This window comes from Eucalyptus grandis, chromosome 5 (assembly GCF_016545825.1).
Source record: "Eucalyptus grandis isolate ANBG69807.140 chromosome 5, ASM1654582v1, whole genome shotgun sequence".
In the NCBI taxonomy this organism is placed as follows: Eukaryota; Viridiplantae; Streptophyta; class Magnoliopsida; order Myrtales; family Myrtaceae; genus Eucalyptus; species Eucalyptus grandis.
The window spans coordinates 18799750-18820825 of NC_052616.1; the positions used below are offsets into that span (position 1 = coordinate 18799750).

General features: G+C 37.8%; 1 long non-coding RNA gene and 1 pseudogene across 3 annotated transcripts; both read left to right on the forward strand.

Annotated features, from left to right (window-relative positions):
• Positions 1-3865: 3865 nt before the first annotated feature.
• On the forward strand, positions 3866-7514 carry LOC104446363 (annotated as a pseudogene).
• A 2213-nt stretch (positions 7515-9727) lies between these two features.
• On the forward strand, positions 9728-13100 carry LOC104444456. Of its 3 annotated transcripts, XR_005551478.1 has the most exons (5): positions 9728-10100; positions 10656-12104; positions 12179-12249; positions 12400-12457; positions 12557-13100. It is a non-coding gene; the product is annotated as an uncharacterized LOC104444456 (long non-coding RNA). The 3 variants fall into 3 exon arrangements; XR_005551477.1 differs by having other exon boundaries at positions 12179-13100; XR_005551479.1 differs by having other exon boundaries at positions 10693-12104; positions 12179-13100.
• Positions 13101-21076: the final 7976 nt, after the last annotated feature.

Genomic DNA, 21076 nt, shown 5'->3' on the forward strand with positions numbered 1-21076 from the left:
GGACAACATATTGATAGTACAGGAAGTGCTCCACAGACTCCGAACTAGCAACAGGAGGAAGAAATTTCAAGCAGTCTTAAAACTGGACATGCAAAAGGCTTATGATCGCATTGAGTGGGATTTTCTTAAGGCATGCCTAACAAAAATGGGCTTCTGTGACAAATGGATAACATGGATAATGCAATGTGTGAGCACAGTATCTTTCAGCATAAACCTCAATGGAGAACCGTTACCTTTTTTCAAACCTACCCGCGGCCTGCGCCAAGGAGACCCACTCTCACCTTACCTTTTCATCATCATAGCCAATGTGTTGTCGATTCTGATGAAGAAAGCTATGCAGGAGGGTACGCTCACTGGGATCGATTGAACCTGTCAATGCCATACTGTCCCATCTCGCTATTTGCGGATGATTCAATCTTTTCCGCATGGAACAGGTTATGGAATGTCAAAACCTTGGCGTGATGTACTTAATCGCATCTTTGCTTTGCTTCGAGCCGGGCAATTAACCTCAACAAATCAGGCATCTACTTTAGTAAAGGATGTCCTACGGATCTAAGAAGAAATATGGCATCTCGCTCTTAAGGTTCCGAAATCGCAAAGACGAGGAAATATCTGGGCATACCTTGGACCGGGACACTCCAAGAAGGACATGTTCGCTTGGATCCTAGCTCCTGTAAACTCCAAGTTGAGCATTTTGGAAGGAAAACCGTTATCAAAAGCTGGAAAGGAAATTCTCATAAAAGCAAAGAGTACAAGCTATCCCTCGCACGCGATGTCTATATACAAAATTCCCATATCAATCGTAAAGCAATAGAGAAGAAGGTTGCCTCTTTTTGGTGGAAAAGCAACGAAAAGAGGCGCAATCCACTGGAAGAAGTGGGATTTGTTGAAAACAGGGAAAGGCGAAGGGGGATTTGGATTTAAAGATCTACAGACTGTTAATAAAGCACTGCTAGCAAAGCAGATGTGGCGCATAATTCAAAATCCAGACTCTTTGTTAACCAGATTATGGAAAGGGCTATATTACTCACAGGGAGATTTCTGGACTGCAGGCAGAGGGTCAAGGCCTTCGTGGGGATGGCAGAGTATCATCATGGCAAGGGACTCGGTTGCTCCTCAGGTCATGCATAGGATCGGCAATGGCAAAAACACTCCAATTAGAACAGCGAGATGGCTAAAGAGTGGTATAATAGAAGGCCCAGCATCACAACATGAACCAGAAAAAGTCGCAGAACTCATATATTCAGACACAGGTACATGGAATGAACCCTTAATACATTCTATGTTCGATGAAAGGAGAGTGCAGGAAATTCTAGCCACACCCATTGGCTTACCCGACAAGAATGACAAGCTAGTATGGATGCACACAAAAACAGGAGAGTACTCAGTAAAGAGTGGCTATTTCATGTTTAGGAAAGCCTCTTTTATCACACAGGACAATCAAGCAACATCTTCTTACCAGGCCAGTCCTAATCTATGGAAAAATATATGGCAGTCCACAATCCCACCCGAACAAGAATTTTCTCCGGAATGCATGTAACAATGCCCTAGCTACAAAGGAAAACTTGCACCACCGTAAAATCGTACCTTCTCCCTTGTGTCCTCTCTGCAAAAAAGAAGCGTAAACGCCGGAGCACACCTTCCTTCTCCGCCCATGGGAAAGGTAAAGGTGGAGTTCGGCCCCCTTGCATATACAGATTCCTAGAGTCTTTCCCGATTTGAAGAATGGATCTGCGACATACAACAATCTTCAGTAACCTCGGGTAAATTCAACCTAATTGCTGAGGTATTATGGAACATCTGGAAGGAACGAAATCGATTCATCTTCAATCAGCAGATTCCGAGACCAAAATCAATCATAGCGGAGCGAAGCATTTAAAGCTATAGATCCGTAAATGGCGAAAAGAACAACAAGAAGAAAACCGAACACTTATCTGACTCTTGGCTTCCACCTCCTCCAGGAACGATTCGTATTAATGTGGATGCAGCTTTCGACCCAGATCTGGAAAGGAACACAGCAAACACCGATACGACAGAACCTCCCACTGAGATGACAGAGCCTCCTCGACATCGCGGCCATAGCATGTGTATGCGAGAGATCACCGAGGCCTCATCGTCGATGGTTTCGGAAGCCGCCGCTGCGACTTCGGCTCTCCAGGCGAGACGATCGCGATCGTCGAAACCCTAAATTTCATCGAGACCCGGAACTTTCTCTCTCCTCAAGTACACTCTGACTGCTTATCTCTTGTACACGCTTTGAAGACTTCAACAGAGTTGAGTTGGGAACTGAATCCGACCGTGAGCCGAGCCCAGGCAAAATTACTTCACCTTCCGGGCCTGACGTTGGCCCACTGTAGCAGAAACTTAAACCGCCCTGCGGACTGGATCGCGAAGGCATGCCGAAACAACTCTCTACCCCCAGACTGGATTTATAATCCCCCCCTGTTTTATTTGATCTACTATGCTCTGATGCTCTGAGTGTTTTGTTTCATTATATGAAATAGTAAATAAAATGATGATGGTTTACAGATCAAAAAAAAAAAAGTCGAGAAATACAAACGCTTTTGCGAAGAATCGGTCTAGAAGAAATAAAAGGGGAGGAAATGCGTGCGTTGAAGACATGAGTCCGTCACGAGGAAGGATATATCAATGAGAGCTTCGATAAGCATCTTTACATTATTCTTGTTATTTAAAAAAAAAAAAAGGATAGAAAAAGAGATATATTAGCTGGAAAGAGAAGAAGTTATAGACAGATATTTTCAACGCAATGGTCCTTTTTTTCAGCCATGAAAGCCGGATTAACTGATCGGACTCAAGAGTTTTCGAGTTGAGTTGGATTGAGTCGGCCCAACTCGACAATTTTTTTTTTTTTAAATATTAAATGTATAGCATGCAATTTTCCATCTTTATTAGTCAAGATGTTTGTGAATCACATAATTCTATGCACCGTTTGATTAATGGGCAAAGCCTAATTCTCAAATAAAACAGTCATGATATGTAGTTTCAAAGAGATCCTACATAATCAAAGCATGATATTAGCGATTTCAACCTGAAATTCCCTAAATATCATGACAACAAATATTTTTCTAACTTGTATATATAACTAAGTTTATCAGGAAAAGAATTTCAAGAATAACAAAGTTACTCGGTCGTATATTTATTGTTACGATGAAGTACATCTGTCAGTATGAAATCTTTTTTCATTCTAAAAGAAATTTTATTTTTAAATAAGGCCTTGAAATTTTAAGAAAATGCAACTAAAATTATTTTCTTAAGCCAAAAGAAGACTATTTTTTTTTCATTTCATTTTTCTTTAATTGACTAATCATATCAAGGTAGCATCTCAACCTTTAAAGGGGCAACTTCGTACACGTGCACGTCACCTAGGACCGTAACCAAGTTGAGTCCCTTAAATTTGGGATGACAATAACATAGAATTTCTTTTTTTGATATGCCGATAAATGGGATTGCTTTAGAAGCTGACTCTCCGCCGCAACAATTGATTTAATTGTCACTTATCTTGCGCAACGATTGAAACATGTGTTGTGTCACCAAAGAGAGGGTCGCTTGCGTATCAATCTCGTCCACAATCAGTGATTCTATAGAAAAAATTCAAGAAATTTAACACCTTGCATAAGAAAGCAAAGTCCAAGATATTAACAAACAAGTAAAAAAATAAATTTCGCCTCTTATAGCCACTTTTGTACTTCCCATTGAGGTCACATAAGCCCTCATATATACCTGTCTTGTTTCGTGAACATTTCAGAATTCTAGGGCAAATTGTCACAATCACATAGCATATTGTCACAAACGAGAGGTTTTCAAACCCAACCAATCAAAGAGATAACCTAGATCAAGACTTGAAATGTCTTTGGTTCACGGTTTTGATGAGGATTCTAGAAATTCTGGTGATGGTTTTGGAGATGTATATTTGCATTCAAGGTATTTCTTGTATTTAATAGGATTGATGGTGGTGTATAGAAATTAATTGAGGAGAATGGATCTCTGTCATCTGATCAAAAAATGATCATTGGTGGCAATTGAAATGCCTCATGTATAAATAGGGGTGCTCTCTCCCTATATTCTCACCTAGAACTTCTCTAAACACTTCTCTCTATGATCTGACTAGACTGGTGAGCAAGTGAAGCGTCATTTACACTGGTTCTTATCCCGGTTTTGCCCATTCTGGAAGTGAAAGCTCGTTACAAGTGAAAGCACATGGATGAAAAAGGATAATTTTCGCAACCCTTAAGGGACAAAACTCTACAATTTGACTCTGGTTTTTTCTTATGTTCGTTCGATTATCCAGGAGATCCTTATTTCTGCCGGAAAGAGAAGACGTACGACGGTGCGTGCAGCAAAGACGGGAGCTATCAGTGCGCTCTCAAGTTCCTGAACGATTTAGGGGCCAGAGCGATGCCGCAGAAGTGCATCTGTATACCGAAAGGAACCAGCCAACAGCTTTGCAATTGCCTTGTGGTTTGCCGGGATAATGTACCTGCCAAACCCAATACTTAGTTGTCTATTGCCATTTATTTGTAGATGCCAAGTTTGCACCATCCTATTGAGATGGATCAGTGCTGAATAAAAGTTGCATTTAGTGTCGGTAACAAAGTTGGTAAAGTCATTTTATTTAGTAGTTGGTAAATTGAAGATGTCGTAAAAAAGGTAAAAAAGATCCAAATGAGATGAGAGCTTCTTCTTTTTTTTTCCGTAAGATAAGAGAAGTTGGTTAATCAAAGAAAAAGGTTACTTTCTCAAATGAAGAAGTATTAATGCAAGACTAGTTGTTGAAATCGATCGATGCTTAATAAGAGTTGAATTAGCGTGGGGTCCATTCTACATGCTTCTTAATGCGGTAGGGGTCCGTTTACACAAATTAATGATGACGGATAGCTTGTGGCGATTAACGTGAAAATAAGTGTTGGTGAGTACATACCTTACTAACAATTTCATGAAATCGATAATTTTTGTAGTCGGTAAGTTTCAATTTTTGTGCCAACTTATCAATTTATACTTGCATAAATTTCAAACATTTCGAATGTATTAGCTCTTATATGAATTTATCAATCTAAATTAGATTAACTGGCAAACTTTGGCATTGTCAATTAATAACTAGTTATTGAGCTACCTAGTCTTATTTGAGTAAATTGCCAACGTTTTTTTTACTTTATTGTTACCAAACTTTATTTTTTTGATCAACAACACCTCAAAAATTTAACCCATCTTTGTTTGTTTTGGTCAGTTCAACACCTCAAAAATTTACTATCTTTTTAGAGTTTACAAATGTAACGGGGAGTGTTTTTTTCAAAAATTTACTATTTTTAGAGTTTACCAATGTAAATTAGTGTGACTCACCACCTTTTATCCTATCCAATTTACAACCTAATATTGGATTACTAGGTCTCAATTAAGTTACTTATTGATGTTTATTCTTATTTTTTAACTTGCCAACTTTTCTTGTCATTTAAAAACTAGTGTTCGTCTTTTTATCATCACCTTAGATATACCATCTCATTTTAGAAACATTTCGAATGTAAGTACATGGAGCGCTTTTGTTTTGTGAACAATGTTTACCTTCGATCAGATTAAATTCTCGGGTTATTTTCAAGTGTGTCGGCGGGACATTAAAGCAATCGGTCTTCATTGATTTATCTCAAAGTAACTGTGCTTCTGATGGTATGATTAGCGATTTTTGTGGATTTACTCTGGTGCGCTCTTGGTTTTGTGAACAGGGATTAGTATTTGTTTGCATAGTGCGTCTATCCCTTTGTTTTGGTGTCACGGATCCTCAAATTTCCCAGTGATTGTCCTCACTACAATTCGATGTTCTTCATCAGCTCATTTTGTTTTGCTAACCATGGGTAATGAAAACATTTTAGGAACTATAGATGCAAAGCAGCGTAAGCCTCGTAGACTGTTGGCGCGTTATATTTCCCATTATCCATAGGATGTTATGCCATTCCTCTATCTCATTGTCAGCTATTAACATTGGAACTTAAGCTTATTATGAGAAATCCAATCCTGTCTGTCATGCTAATTGTGGCTTGCTTTGGGTACTTATGTTAAATTTCTACTTCCGGTTGCACCTTAATAACGGACATGTCATTTATTTTCATCTTTGATAGTTTTTAACATGGTGAATTAATCGTTATATGACCAGGAAATTTATCTATAAAGGTATCTGTGTGGTATAGAACATATGTGAAGAGAAAAATTATGTTTGCAATGATTCGCTTTTGTTTTGCTTTCATTGATCGTGTTTATGGTTTTGTCTTGAGGGTATTTTAAACTTATAATTTGCCTTCTTTCGTAATGTGTACATTTCTAAAGTTTTCTGTTATTCATTTATATCCTTTTCCTAATATTCTACCCAAGAGAGAGTGGTGTTGCTCGTCATTGGCGGTGGAGGAAAGAAACATGCACTTTGCTTTGCATTGCAACAGTCTCCGTGTTGTGACGCGGTCTTCTGTGCGCCGGGAAATGCCGGCATTTCCAGCTCGCGGGACGCCGCTTGCATTCCAGATTTTGACGTTCTCGATAGTACAACTGTTATTTCTTTATTTCTGGAAGCAGCGAATCGGACTAGTTGTGGTCGGACCACAGGCTCTTCTTGTTGCGGGTTTGGTAAATAATTTAGTTGAAGGCTGAAATCCCTGCCTTTGGTCCTTCATCAGAAGTCGCTGTTTTAAAGGGCTCCAAGAGCTTCATGAAGAATTTGTGGGACAAGTGTGACATTCCCAGTCAAGTAGTTTCCTAGTTGGATATGTGGCATTAGCTTTTCCTCCATTTGGTTTACGAACTTATCATCAAACCAAAAATCTGTTACTCTGAAAACAATATCGATTATGATATGTCAAACGCCACTGGATGTTGGTGACCATCACATGGAACAACTAAGGAATCGGCATCTTGCCGTTTGCTGATTATTCATACTCCGTCGCATGCTTCATGGAAAAGACTTAGTTCCTCACGATGTTTACGAATAATTGGTGCAGTATAAGACTTTTACAGACGCATCTGCAGTGAAGCCATACATCTAGAAGCACGGGGGCACCCATTGTTATAAAATTGGACGGCTCAGTTGCTGGGAAAGGAATTATTATTGCCATGACGTTGGAGGAAGTATATCAAGCCATTGACTTGATGCTTGTGGAGGGGATTTTTGGTGCTGCCTGTTGCAAGGTCATGGTTGAGGAGTATCTCGAAGGAGAGGAAGCTTCTTTCGTTGCACTGGTGGATGGGGAAAATGCCATTGCTCTTGATTCTGCTCAAGACCATAAACGAGTTGGGGATGGGGATACGAGGCCCGATACTGGTGAACGGGTGGGTGCTCTCCGGCACATATCTTGACTCCACAGTTTCAATCTTAGTCCTGCGGCCCATCATTCTCCCTACTGTTGAAGGGACAGCAGTTATAACTTATAGGTTGCAAGTTTGTTGGCAGTCTCTATGCTGGACTCATGATCGAGAAGAAATCTTGGATGCCTAAACTAACTGATTTGGAGATCTGAAACACCAGGTTTTCTGACACGTCTTTTATCAATATTTATTTATGACTCTGTGATGCTATCAAGAGTCCACCTTCAACAATAATGACCAATTTTGTATCGAAGTACCGAGTCGTGGCTGCTTAATGCTTCAGTTTCAGTGATCACTGGCAATCTCCCTCTTCTTTTTCTTAGGCTAAGATCTCTGGTCTCTATTTTCTGCAATTTGAACATGGAGTTTTATAGTGCATATAGTGCACAGTGCTGGGTACATATGGATGTACCAAATTATCCTATAACTATGTAGAAAAGATGCCATTAAAGATTGATAGGGTAGTTCACATCAGTGCATGGTAATCTTCAGTTTTTCACATCCAATCCCCTTCAGCAGCAGTTCCCCCCTCCCCTGTAGGTGAGAATTCAACACTGTGGGCACATGTGTGCTGCAAAAAAATTAAAAGATACTAATATGAATGATCAGCAAATATGGAAGTTCATGTAGCTTTGATGAATGAGATCATTGTTCATCAGTGTGAGGTAAGTGATCATAATCTAGCGAACAGAGAAGACAATCCAGTAATGACGTTTGGGATTTCATCCTTGGCCTTAATGCTCCTACCTCTCCGCCTTTTCTTTGTCGCTCAACCTCGGTCCTTTTATTGTCATCTTGAAGTTTATACTTTATGGAATCACTATAATGTGCTGACAAGTTGACAATGAGAGTGGGTTTACTCACCCTCTTGTGCTCCCTCTTACATATAGCTGTTGATATCTCACTTTCAGACTCGGCGCTTAGTGTTGCTGTCAGCGTGCAGGGGAGAGCTGCAGCGAGTGACCCTGAATTGGTTGCTTGGATCTGCCAATGTGGTGGTAATGGGCAAGTACGGCCTATCTGGGAGCCTACGGAAAGGGGAGTGTGATCTGGAATCTTGAAGAACCGGAGCTTGTTGCTCCATCTATTAAAATATTTCGTGCCGGAACTGCTTTCGTCTCAGATGGCAATTTTGTCACAGCCGAAGGTCATATTTCTGGGTCACTCACCGCCAGGGGATGAAACCGGAAGAAGCGTGCGAAATAGCTTACCAAGCAGTTGAAGCTATTAACTTGCCCGGAGGATTCTGCCAGCATGACATTGGGTGGAGAGCACTTCCAAACAAGCAATCTGCAAAGCAAACTAAAGCTAATGTTGACTAGGCAGGGCATGACATTTTGTACCGACATGGATGCCGCAACAGTTCATTGGAACATACATATCATTTATCAGTATGGTGGGATAGACTGGCGATCCTCATCGTCACTGATGGTCTGATCAAAGAGTTCCATATTGGAGCAGTGGTTTACCGAACTATAAGTATAGGCAGAGAGTACCGAAGATACATGAAAGGAGCGAGACCACTTCCCTAGTTTGGATTTCAGATTTGTCCCTTGGCGAAGGCAACCATCGGGTGGCTTTGCAATACTAGAGAAGGATGTCCTATCCTGTCTTGATTGGGTGGTTAACCTTCCATCTTCTTTAAGAGAGTTACTTGTATCAGTCATGGATAAAAACTAGGGATGAGTATTGTCTAAGTGGGCGGGAACCAACTGCCCATCAAGAACCGGTCCAGAATCCGGAACTACTCGTTGGTTCCTTGGACCTACTTGAGAACTGGATTGTCAGTTCGTTTAAGTTGTCAAGTGAATCCATGGAATCGGTCCTCAATCCAAACGAAATTACATTTATCAATTTATATCATCACACTCATTATAGAATTGTCAAAGCACCAAGGCGAACTATATAAACAAAGGACTACGTGTTGAGATTTGAATGATAAAGAACTGCTATTAGAATTAGGGACACTAACTATTGATGGAAGAAAAGACTACATTGTTTGATGCACCTTTGAAGCCTTCATTTGATAACTTTAAAGGCTCAATATGTACAAAGCCGTGCAGAGCTATTTAACATGGTCCTCTGTATCATATGAACAAGACAGAAACAGAGCAACTTAAGAAGTGGACAAGAGAGTTGCAAAAGGCGTGAAATAAAGTGAGCTAAAATTTTATATATATAAATTAGTCTTAACCATCATTGAAAGCCGGAAAATTCACGCTCAAGTATATTGGTGGTGTAAAAAAGATAATCCAAACTGAAATTGAAACCGAATAAAAAAAAAAATTGCTTGTCTTTTCGATGCGGGTTTTATTTCGGTTCGGGCAGTAAGTACAGAAGAAAACTACCATGAACACATTCAACTTGTTTCCAAACCTATCAACACATAAAGGAGGAAAACCTAAAAAAACATCTCCGCCGCTATCCACGGACCACTCCTCCCCTCGCCCCTCACCGCAACCATCTCACCTGCCTTCGCCTGCAGCCTCGCCGACCCGAACTCCCTCCCCCATCGGCCCTCCTCCAGCTTCTCCACGCGGCCTGCGATCGCGTACCCTTCGGAACAGCGTCCCCTCGATGGGGAACTTTGTCCGGTTATTCTGTCGTGTCTACTGTGGCCGTGGTCTCTGCCGTCATCCTCATTGCCTCTGCCCTTGTTTATGTTGTCGCCCTCGTCGCTGATGTCCGTGTTGTTACCTCTATCGTCGATCATCTCTGTTGACTCTGTGAAGTACGAGGTAGGGTACTCTCTCTCTCTCTCTCTACATAGTAAACTGCTTGTTCTAGGTTGAATTGTAGCTTAGATGAGCTTACTAGCTTAGCAGATCGTTTTTCGTCTATTTGCGATTGATTTTAGAGATCCTCTTTGCCAACTGAAGTGCTCTTGCAATTTTCTAGATTTTCTAGATGCTGCACCCATTCTTCAAAATGTTTACTACCCATTTATGTTTTGGTTTTCCATTTTTTCGAGCTCTAAATTGACTACTCTGCCGTGACTGTTGCTGAACTTGAGCGTATATTGGGCAAGTAATGCTGTTTTATCTTGTTATGTCTTGTATCATTGAATGGGTTGCTGTGAAGTCCAAAATATGCCATGCCTTGACATATCAAAGATCTTTTGCCTATATGAATGCCTAATGAAGTGCTTAGTTACCAGAGAATTACAGGATCACGGCTTAGAGTTTTACTGAACTTATGCAAGATTGTTTATTAAATTTTTGCTAGCTGCATAGAGTAGCGGCGGTAGCCATGAATTTCTCTTATGTAAACATGAATATGAAATATTTTTTCAGGATTGCTAGATGTCTTCGATGAGGGGATTTTTTTCAGGAATGCTAGATGTCTTCGATGAGAGTTTTCAGCTTGGTGAAAAGAATCCACTCATAGTTCTTGATCTGTCACATAACACTTGAGACATGATTGTTATGAGTTATACGTGGAAGAAAGAAGTAAATGGAAGAATTATTTTTCCAATACATCTTCTAGAGGTTGTCTTACCACTAACATATGCTATGTCTCTCACTTATCATATCATAGATGCTGATTGGAAGCAGCAGTTAAAAAGTCAGATCTCTAGTCACTTAGGTTATAGGAAAAACAGTTGAGAAGTGCTTAATTGGTCGGGGATTCAGAGGGTTTTTTCCACTCATCCTGGATAATGCAAGCTCAAATATCTTGGGATTCTATATGTGAAAAAAGAGACTTGAACTCTTGAAACTCTCTAGTATTGAGAGGTGAATTACTCCACTTGAGGTGTTGTGCTCATGTATTGAGTTTGATTGTAAGAGAAGAGATGAAAGATAGAAATGATTCCATGGTTAGAACATCGTGTGGTGTGTGAGGTCTTCTCATGCTCAGATTAGATGGCTTAGGAGTTGCATTGAGCTAGAGAATCTTGAGTACAAGAGTTTTGTCCGTTTGGATATTGAGAATGTTGGAACTCAACACATATGATGTTGGATCCAGATTTGGCGTATTGGAAATTCAAGATAGCAAACTTGCAGACCTTTCCAAAGCAAAAGTTATATCACTAGTAATGATTGCGTGTCTATGGGATTGATGATTGATGGACATTGTGAGATTGAGGAATAAAGAATGCACAAAATGGCCAAGAGAATGAAGACCAAATTCAATAAGTATTTTGGTAATGTGAACAACATTCATCTTACTTTATTCATTGCTTACGTGCTTGACCCTCGACAAAGTGGAAATATGTAAGATGATTGATATGAAAGTAAGCAGGCAGAGACATTAGGAGATAAAAGTAACATCTCTGATGTTATTGTTCAAGCAATACCACATTGGTATATGCCCCCAAAGCAACAAATAAGGGGTTGAGGTCAAAAAGTATGAGTATTATAAGCCTATCAAAGTTTCTTGTAGTTGGTGATGACATTGTGACGGCGAAGTACTGTATCCAAATGGGATGACAAAGTTTGGAAAAAAAATCTGAATTTAATAATTGTTCAAAGAAAGCATGAGAAGTTATGGGCCCAACTTTGATATCTTAAATTAGTGGAAGTGAATGCTTCGAGATATCCTATTCTCTCTTTCACTGCTCAAGACATATTGGATGTGCCCGTCAACTATAGCATCAGAGGCCACATTAGTATGAGAGGTTTTTACGTAGCTCCTTGAGCCTGAGTGTGGTAGAACTCTATATGTGTTCAAGATTATATATAATATATGCCATTCACTTTCAATTGAGGATGACTTGGAAGACCTTGAAAATTTTGAATCAGGTAAAAATAAGCTTTATAGAGTGTTTATTCCCTTCTATATCGTGATGGTTACTTTTGTTTTCAATTTAATGCAGAGTTCTCAACTCCGATCATGGAGCCAAACTCAATGGTAGTTTCTCTTGATGACTAATGAAGTTGCGGATTGGTACATTTAATCCCATTTCTTATTTTCATTATGAATTTAGTTCTTGGTTCAATATATACTGGTGGACTATGGTCATTTGCTTTCATTAGTATTTCTGCGTCACCATTTATTGTTGGTTATCTTCAATGGTTTGCACGTGTGTTTTTACAGTGGGTTAAAGACTTGCTCAATGAACACTGGCTCTTTAGATACTTGGAACCAGAAAACTGTCAGTTGCCATACTTTGAGAACAGTGCCTTGTTTTGATTTTTTTAGTGATGACTGATGGATATAGCTCTGAAGTCGTCTTCTTTGGTTATGATATCAGGAAAAGGAAGAGCTTAAACAGAGAATCGAATCCCGTTTCTCATTAAAACAAAATCCCAGGCGGTGCAACCAAAATGTCTGGAGCAATGGAAGAGAAGTAGGATATCTTGAAGAATTTACTTTCCACCAATTCAACATATCAAAGTCAAGGCTGTGACATTCACATGCGTCATCTAAATACTATCCAATTCAGATTTTTCTTTCAGATTGTGTTGTCCCATTTGGCAAAGGCACTTCGCAGTCACAATGCCAGTACCAACTAGAGGAATCTTTGACACGCATATCATCCTCGTACCTTTTTACCTCAACCCTCACTTGTTGCTTCGAAGGCACGCCAATTTGGTATTGCTCAAATGGCAACGTTGGAGATGTTTTATCTTGTAATGTTTCTATCAGCTAACTTTCATAAACATCATTGATTAAATGTCTCACATATTCCCACTTATGTTGAGGGTCAATTATGGAAGCAATGAACAGAGTAAGATTGATGTTGTACATTGCTAAAATACTTACTGTAACTGAATCTGGTCTTCGTTATCTGGTCATTTACTACAAGCCATGTCCTCATTCTCACAGTATCCATCAATCATAGTATGAATGACGTAGAAATCCTTCATACAATGTTTACTATTGAATAAGAATCACAAACTTTTAAAGTCGTATCATGGAGCAAATTCAAAAAAGGAAGAAATCGAAGGAACAATCTATAAGCACTCGAACAAAGGTTAGTAATTTCATATAGTAGTTGGTAGATATTGAGGTGTTAGCAAGAAAGATTAAGAAAAGGGGGTTACTATTAAAAAAAGGGTTAACCAAGTAAATGGAAAAGGTTGGTAACTCACTCTAAATTAGGTTGGTAATCTTTAGAAAGAGCTAGTAATTAGAGGAGTGATAATCAAGTTAAATTAAGCCTATAGTGGACGAAGCTAAATACCTGTTGGGCTCTTTTGAAAATATCTCCTTGGCCCATTGTCGTCGATCCGTAAATTGTGTAGCAGATTGGGTAACTAAGGCCGTAAAATGAATTCCTTGTCCCATTCTTGGGTAGTCCAGCCTCCCCAACATCTTTGAGATTTGCTTTGTTTGGATGCCTCAAAAGTTTAAAACTGAATTGATGGAAATGCTACAAATTCAAAACTTTTTTGGTACTTTTCTAATGTCTTATAGTGGCAACATTTGATCCTTTTCGATTCAACAGCTTCCACTTCTAACATTTTCAAGACATATAAATCACAGAGGAAACGAAATCTTCACGGGGATGGCAAAGGGAGCGTGTGGAGGGGCCAGGGGTCGCAACACCTCAGCCTCTCGTCCTCAATACGTTCAGAGATTCAAAATACAAATTTAATTTTATCAACGTATGATTGTCCCACCACTTTCCCATATTAATCATTTGTGTTGGGAACCATTTTGTTATGTTCTGAGAATGATTTTGCATTAGCAAGATGCAGAAGTCGAAGTAATATTATCCATCGTCGCACTGGGAAAATCCTGTCTTCTGAGTGAAGGCATTTCAAATCGAGTATGAGAAATCTCGAACCGAACTTGATTTAATCCTCTAAAGAGAGCTCATCATTTTGAACTCCTTTTGTCATCAAATAAGTAATATAAGAATAAATCAGCCTAAACGGAATAATACGAGCTTATTAGAGAAAATACCAACCAAAGACGACGGGATTGCTAAAGTGAAACACAAAGGTTCAAGGCACGCCCATCTAAAAGGATTCCAACTTGTCAAACCACGAAATCAAAGCTCATATTGATTAGTCATCTCACTTCTTATGTAAAAATTATCCAAAAAGTTCTAAACTTATTTTACTTTTATCAATTTAATTATAAATCTTTTTAATTTTGTCAGTTGAATATTAAATTTTCTTGAAGGATTTCAATCTCGACTTGAGATGTTTAATGATTAGAGCTCGGTTCAAATAGTCTTATTTATGTAATAACGTAACAAACCAGGAAGCTCCACTTTCAATCGTTGTCCCCCCTCATCATCACTATCGTCTAAAAGAACGGCGCAAAGGGAGCGTTTCAACTGCCCTTTTTTCTGATCAATGAGCAGCCACCAATACACTCATTACCCCTTTTTCTTTGGGTAATTAGAACTTAATAACTATTTGAGTACTTGGTAATTTCCTACCTTTTCAAACTACCAGAGAGCGCCATCTTTTCGGCACATTCTCAAATTTCGATTTATTTTATAATACTATTTTATTTCATGCATTATAAATTGATATGTCTTCTTTGAACTTTCCAAAGCTAAATTTTTATAGTCGTACTAAATGGTTATATACCAATAAAAAAAACAACAAAAATAATTTGTCGGCTGCCCTTTCAATATTCATGTCCAATGTCCATTAACAAATCTCCCTACCATCCATCATTAAGTAGTTAGCCTTTCAATTAGTTGAAACAGAAATTAGCTTCTCTATAGGACAGACAGAAATAAACAGGTTCGATTTGCCTGAGATAATCTGGTTCGATTTGCCATAAGAACATGCCTAGAAATCATGAGATCTCATGATAGCAGATCACAATTTGTTCTGCCTTGATTGGGCCAAGTGGTTAGTTGCCTGTCTTGGTGGATTAAGACTGGAAATGACAATTAGAGAACATGTTTGAACAGTGCTAATCGATGGTCAATAAACTAACTAAGCACTGATTCCATTAAGAAACTAGTTTTTTAATTTGTAATTGATTTTGTCGTTTAGCCATGCCAAGGCCCTTTCTTGGGTGTTTCCTCCTGAGATACCGTCTTCTGCTGGAAAAAGGTGGTATTCAGAACGGACGCAGCAGCAGTTTGTGCTTGCCGGTACTCTAGGAAATTATATTTAATGCTTAGGGAAGTGGCACTGAAATCTTCTGGATCTTGCCCATAGTTTGTTTCACATGTTACAAATTTTCTTTCCTATTTTCATTTAAAAGCGAGAGACGGTATATATTCTCGAACAGTCCTCATGCACCAGATTAAATCCACCTCTCAAGTCTGGTAAAGGACAAGCAATCCGTACTAGCAGCACTGCGAGACTAACATGAGATTATCCCCTTTTGGCATGGACCCCAAGCGGTCGTATCAAGTAATCGAACCCGAGACTTCATGCTTGTTAAAACACAACAATCCTTGTTGTTTTATTGCTTGATCAACACTTTTAGGTCTCGACTTTTATTTCTTTAGTTATTTTATTACACAGACCTTGGGAATCGAAATCTTAATTATAAGGAAAGAAACTGATTTATTCGATATCCCAGTAATAGTTAGAAAGCATACAAACGGCTTTCAAGAATGTTTTTGGTAAGCAAGCATTATAATAGTTATTAATTTACAATGATATAAGCAAACGATGACTTTCATCTTTTTAATAGATGGTATAGGAAGTGAGCTTACTATACATACTCAAAAAATTAAAGTAATGATTAAATTAATTATACTTCTGAAAAAATGAGAATTATTCCTAGAGGAAAGAAAAAGTAATTATTATATTACTAGAGTCATTTTTTTTGTTTGCTACTTAAAGAGAAAATGAAAAGGTCAGCTAAGAAAGGGGAAGGTGGGGAACAGTCTTAGTGCGCTTGTGAAGGTGTATATCTTATAATTGTCGTTTGGCCCAAATTAGAAAATAAAATGGCCTTGAAAAAGGTGACCCCGTTAACAATGCCAAGGTACACCAAATTGAAAAATTGCCAGCCCAAATTTTTAAATAATTCTTAGGTTGGATGATGATGCATATGGGACAAATGTGGTCATAGGTTTGAGCCAAGTGTTAGGTGATTGTCTCGCGAGAATCACGATGAGAAAAACATAATAAAATAACTAGTATTTAATTAAACTCTATGATCTTATCATTCTGATTAATGGGAATATAATTTATACATGAACCTTACTAAAATAGGTGAGAATGCTCCGTTTAACTTCGTGTTAGGAGCTTGTCTTGTGGCCACTTTCCACGTTCTTTTGTTTTGTTTTCTGTTGGTGATACAAGATTATCCAGATCTGAGGAAGCTCTTTGATGATTTTTCTTCAAATTAATTCCGTTGACAAATTAGAATTTAAAATTCTATTTTTGGAAGTTCATAAGATGGTCAATGGAGGTGGTCTCATTTTGCATCTCTATGCTTCGCACTCTTTGACAAGTGTCGCTTTCTCCTCATTCTCTCTTTTCACTTTGATTTCGGTTGAATTACGTACGTTTTCTCCGTCATTAGTACTTTGATAATTAAGTCGCACGTGATTTTTCTGGTATTTGGAATTTTGAACACCTGACTAAATTATTACCGAGTGTTTCGCACGGTTTTAATTACAATCAAAATTACACAAAGGTTAATTTTCATAAAGAACAAAACTTCATTTTGTCGTCTATTAAAGATAGCTAGTGATAGTATATGGACCTTAAAACTTGGAGCCATCACGAATTCCCTCATTTTGGATGGAATTACATATTTGCACACTCTAGGCTTGACCTAAATCCAGCCTACGCTTGATGGGAAATATTTAAATATTTAAATATTAAATAATTACTTTATTTAGCAATTTAAACTTTTAAAATAGTTTACAATGATCACATGAAATCTCATACAGATCTAAGTTATTATATAAATATCTATAAATAGACTTTAGAGAATCAATTCGTATATGAAATGTCAACATTTGGCACCTATTATGATATTTTTGGCGGGGTAAATTTACGGGCCATATATTAAGATAACATTCAAATTAAGGCATATGTTGAGAAAAAAAATAGCAAAAAATGCAAAAGTCAAGTCATATCAAATTCAACCTCAATTTCGGGATTATTTAGACGTATCTAAGGTGTAAATGTGTCACTTTAGTCATTGCGCAGATGGGCCACCTCAATTCACTTGAGTTAAAAGTAGGAACTGTTGCCTTATTGTGAATAAAGGTGAGTATGATTTTAAGGTAAAATCAGGAACCGCAAAACTAGATCGATAGGAGCCGGTCCAATTCCAAATTCTGGTAAGATCTGGCAAGGCCGACTCTTGCTACCAGATCTTACCGAAGCTCGATCTCATCATGGCCAAGCAAGGTTAGCCCACCTAGCCGTGGCCGGTGGCTGGTCATCACCTATGGCCAGTGGCCAATCACCGACAAAATGAAGAAGAAAAGAGAGGGAAAGAAAGAAAAATAATAATTCCAAAATTCAAAAAATATTAAAATATTATCAATAATTATCTATATCAATGCTGGCGGTGCTACCACATAAGCAAGCTAGCTTCCACTTAAGCAATGTCTAGCCAAAATTAGCCAGAAAATTAAATTGGCACCAAGTCAAAATGTTTAGGACTAAGTTAGCACTATTTCAAAAGATTTATGACTCAATTAGCACCATTAAAAAATTTAGAATTGAATTGACACTAATGTAATAGCTTTAGTTTTTTTTTTTTTTTTAAAACAATTTTCCATCATGTTTTTTGAACCGGACCGGAAACTAAGAACCAAAGAACTAGATTGGGAATCAGATCAAGAACCAAACCACAAACCTACATATCAATCATTTAATTATCACTCAGTCTTTTTATGCATGTTCTCGATCTGAATCCTGTGGTATGTTCCTATTGTCCGGAGAAGAATGAAAGCATCCAGAACAAACTCGAGTCATTTTCGAAGCAGAAGTTGCCCGCTTTGGCCTTTTCGGATGCGTCAAACCCTTCTACAGATTACGGTTCTCTTCTCTTTCATCTCGCATTCGTTAAAATATAATAATGCGCAAACTGCTGCTACTGTTACCAGCATGATTATGGTTTTTCTGTGATCTTGTATTTGTCTCCGTGCACTAGTGGTCTAAAGTGAAGGGGTGAGCTTTTAATATTGTTCTTGTAAGGAGGAGAGATTGCACCACCAGAAGCTATTGCATACGCCCAGCGATGACGAAAAACTATTACGGAAGAAGGGAGGATATTATGACTCATTAACGAGATAATGTATTAGTGTTTCATGAATTGTTGTGGGAATTTTTTATAACAATCGCTTTCATTTTGCTTAACTAAAAATGAAATACAAAAAAAAAAAAAAAAACAAAAACAAAAACAAAAAGAACATGAAAAAAAAAAAAAAATCGATGGGTTCCATGTAAATACTAAAACCGATTGACAAGGTAAGTTATAGATTGTAGAGTATGCAGAGTAGATTTTAGGTTTCAAAAATTGAGAAACCAACTCCAACAAGTTAGGTTCCAATTTCTATATAGAATCTAGACCGATCCTAAAACTACTCTCATCTAATTTGAAATCTTGTTCCCGTGTGATTTGTATATTGATGTATTTAAATTAGAATCAGTTTTTTATTCTATTTTCTACTAATTCCGAAATTATTCTCCCATTAAATCTCTTTCATTGAGTTACTACTCAACTCACACATGTTTATGACAAAAAAAAAAAAAAAACTCAAACATGTTTAATAGTTATCCCTTACAGATCCACTTAATTAACTTATTGTTGAATTCCTTCCGAAAAAAAATTATTTTTCTCCCCATACGTAATTCACATAATTCACGGAGGATCACGCATATGAACAGCGTATGCCTCAACACTAATATCTTATTACTATAGACAACAGGCCTTTACATGCATGAACGTATTTAGGATGCGCATAAAAAAATTTATACCTTTCTATTTCTCTGTTTCTCTGTTCCTTGTAATAGGTTTGTAACAGAAATCCATTTGATAACACAATTTAATTTTTTTATTTCTGAAACAAATTTCTATTCCAGAAATTTTGTCATGCACACCCTTAGTAATGAAATGCCACACTTGTTCACACTTATAAATTACGTGTGAATCATATTGGATCTGAACCGTTTGTACGAGCCAAATCCCTGAACCTACTCTCTCTTGCTGCCCTCGCATAATGTTTCACTAGCCTCCAAAAGGCGGGGGGCACTTCACGACCGTGCAGGTGGAATTAAGAAATGGAGAATATCGTGCTTCTACTCCCACCAAAAAATAAAGGGTTAAAAAATGGGAGGAAAAAAAGAAAACATTCTCGAGTAGCAAGGAAGATTGCAGCGTATACTAATTCCCATAAATGTAGAAGACAGGCCATTGGCACTAGCAGCACTGTGGAATTCACAACGGGATTATCCCCTTGTCGTGTAGATCCCGAGTGAAGACATCAACTAGTTAAAACCAAAACCTCACACCGACCAAAAAAAAAAAAAAAAACACCAAAACCTCACACTTCTTGAAACGCAACAATCCTAATTATTTTATAGTTCAATCAATATTTTTAGATCTCGACTTTTTTTTTCTTTTTCAATTAAATAGACCCCCCGAATTGAAATCTTAATTATGGCGCAAGAAACTAGTTTATTTGATATCCTAGTAATAGTTAGAAAGCACACTAGTAAACGTCAAGAATGTTTTTGGTAAGCAAATATTATAATAGTTACTAATTTACAAAGATATAAACAAATGATGACATCTCTTTAATAGATGGTATAGGAAGTAAGCCTACCATACTTATAAGGAAAAATAAAAATAATGATTATATTAATTGTTCTTCTAAAAAATGACAGTTATTCCTTTATTGGAGTCATTTTTTGTTTGCTAGTTAAAGAGAAAAGGAAAAGGTAAGCTAAAAAGGAGAAGGTGGTGAACAGCCTTAGTGCGCTCGTGAATGTGTGTTTCTTATAATTGCGATGGTCCAAAATGGAAAATAAAATGGCCTTGAAAAAGGTGACCCGATAGACAATGTCAAGGTACAATGGTACCAAATTGAAAAGTTGCCTGCTCATCTTTTAAACAATTCTTTAGTTGGATGATGATGCATATGGGACATATGTGGTGATAGTTTTGAGCAGAGTGTTAGGTGATTGTCTCGCGAGAATCACGATGAGAAAAACATAATAAGATAATTAGTATATAATTAAACACTATGTGATCTAATCATTCTGATTAATTGGGAATATAATTCATACACGAACCTTACTAAAATAGGTGAAAATTGTCCTTTTATTTGTGTTAGGTGCTTGTCTTGTCGCCACTTTTCACGTTCTTTCGTTTTGTCTTCTTTTGGCAATACGAGATCATCCAGATCCGAGAAAGCTCTTGATGATTTTTCTTCAAATGAATTCTGTCGACAAATTAGAATTTAAAATTCTATGTTTAGGAAGTTCATACGATGTTCAATGGAGGTGGTCTCATTTTGCATCTCTGTGCTTCGCACACTTTGACAAGTGTCCCTTTCTCCTCATTCTCTCTTTTCACTTTGATTTCGGTTGAGTTACGCACGTTTTCTCGATTATGATCACTTTGATAACTAAGTTGCACGTGATTTTTCTTTTATTTTTCAGAATATTGATTGTGGTATTTAAGGGTTTTTTAGCACCTAACTAAACTCTTATCGAGTGTTGTCCATGAATTCAATTACACTCATAAGATGAGCAAAATTACACAAAAGTTCATTGTATAATCTATTAAAGATGGCCATTGATAGTATATGGACCTTATTACAATTGTTTTAAAACTTGGAGTCATTGTGACTTTCCACAATTTGGATGGAATT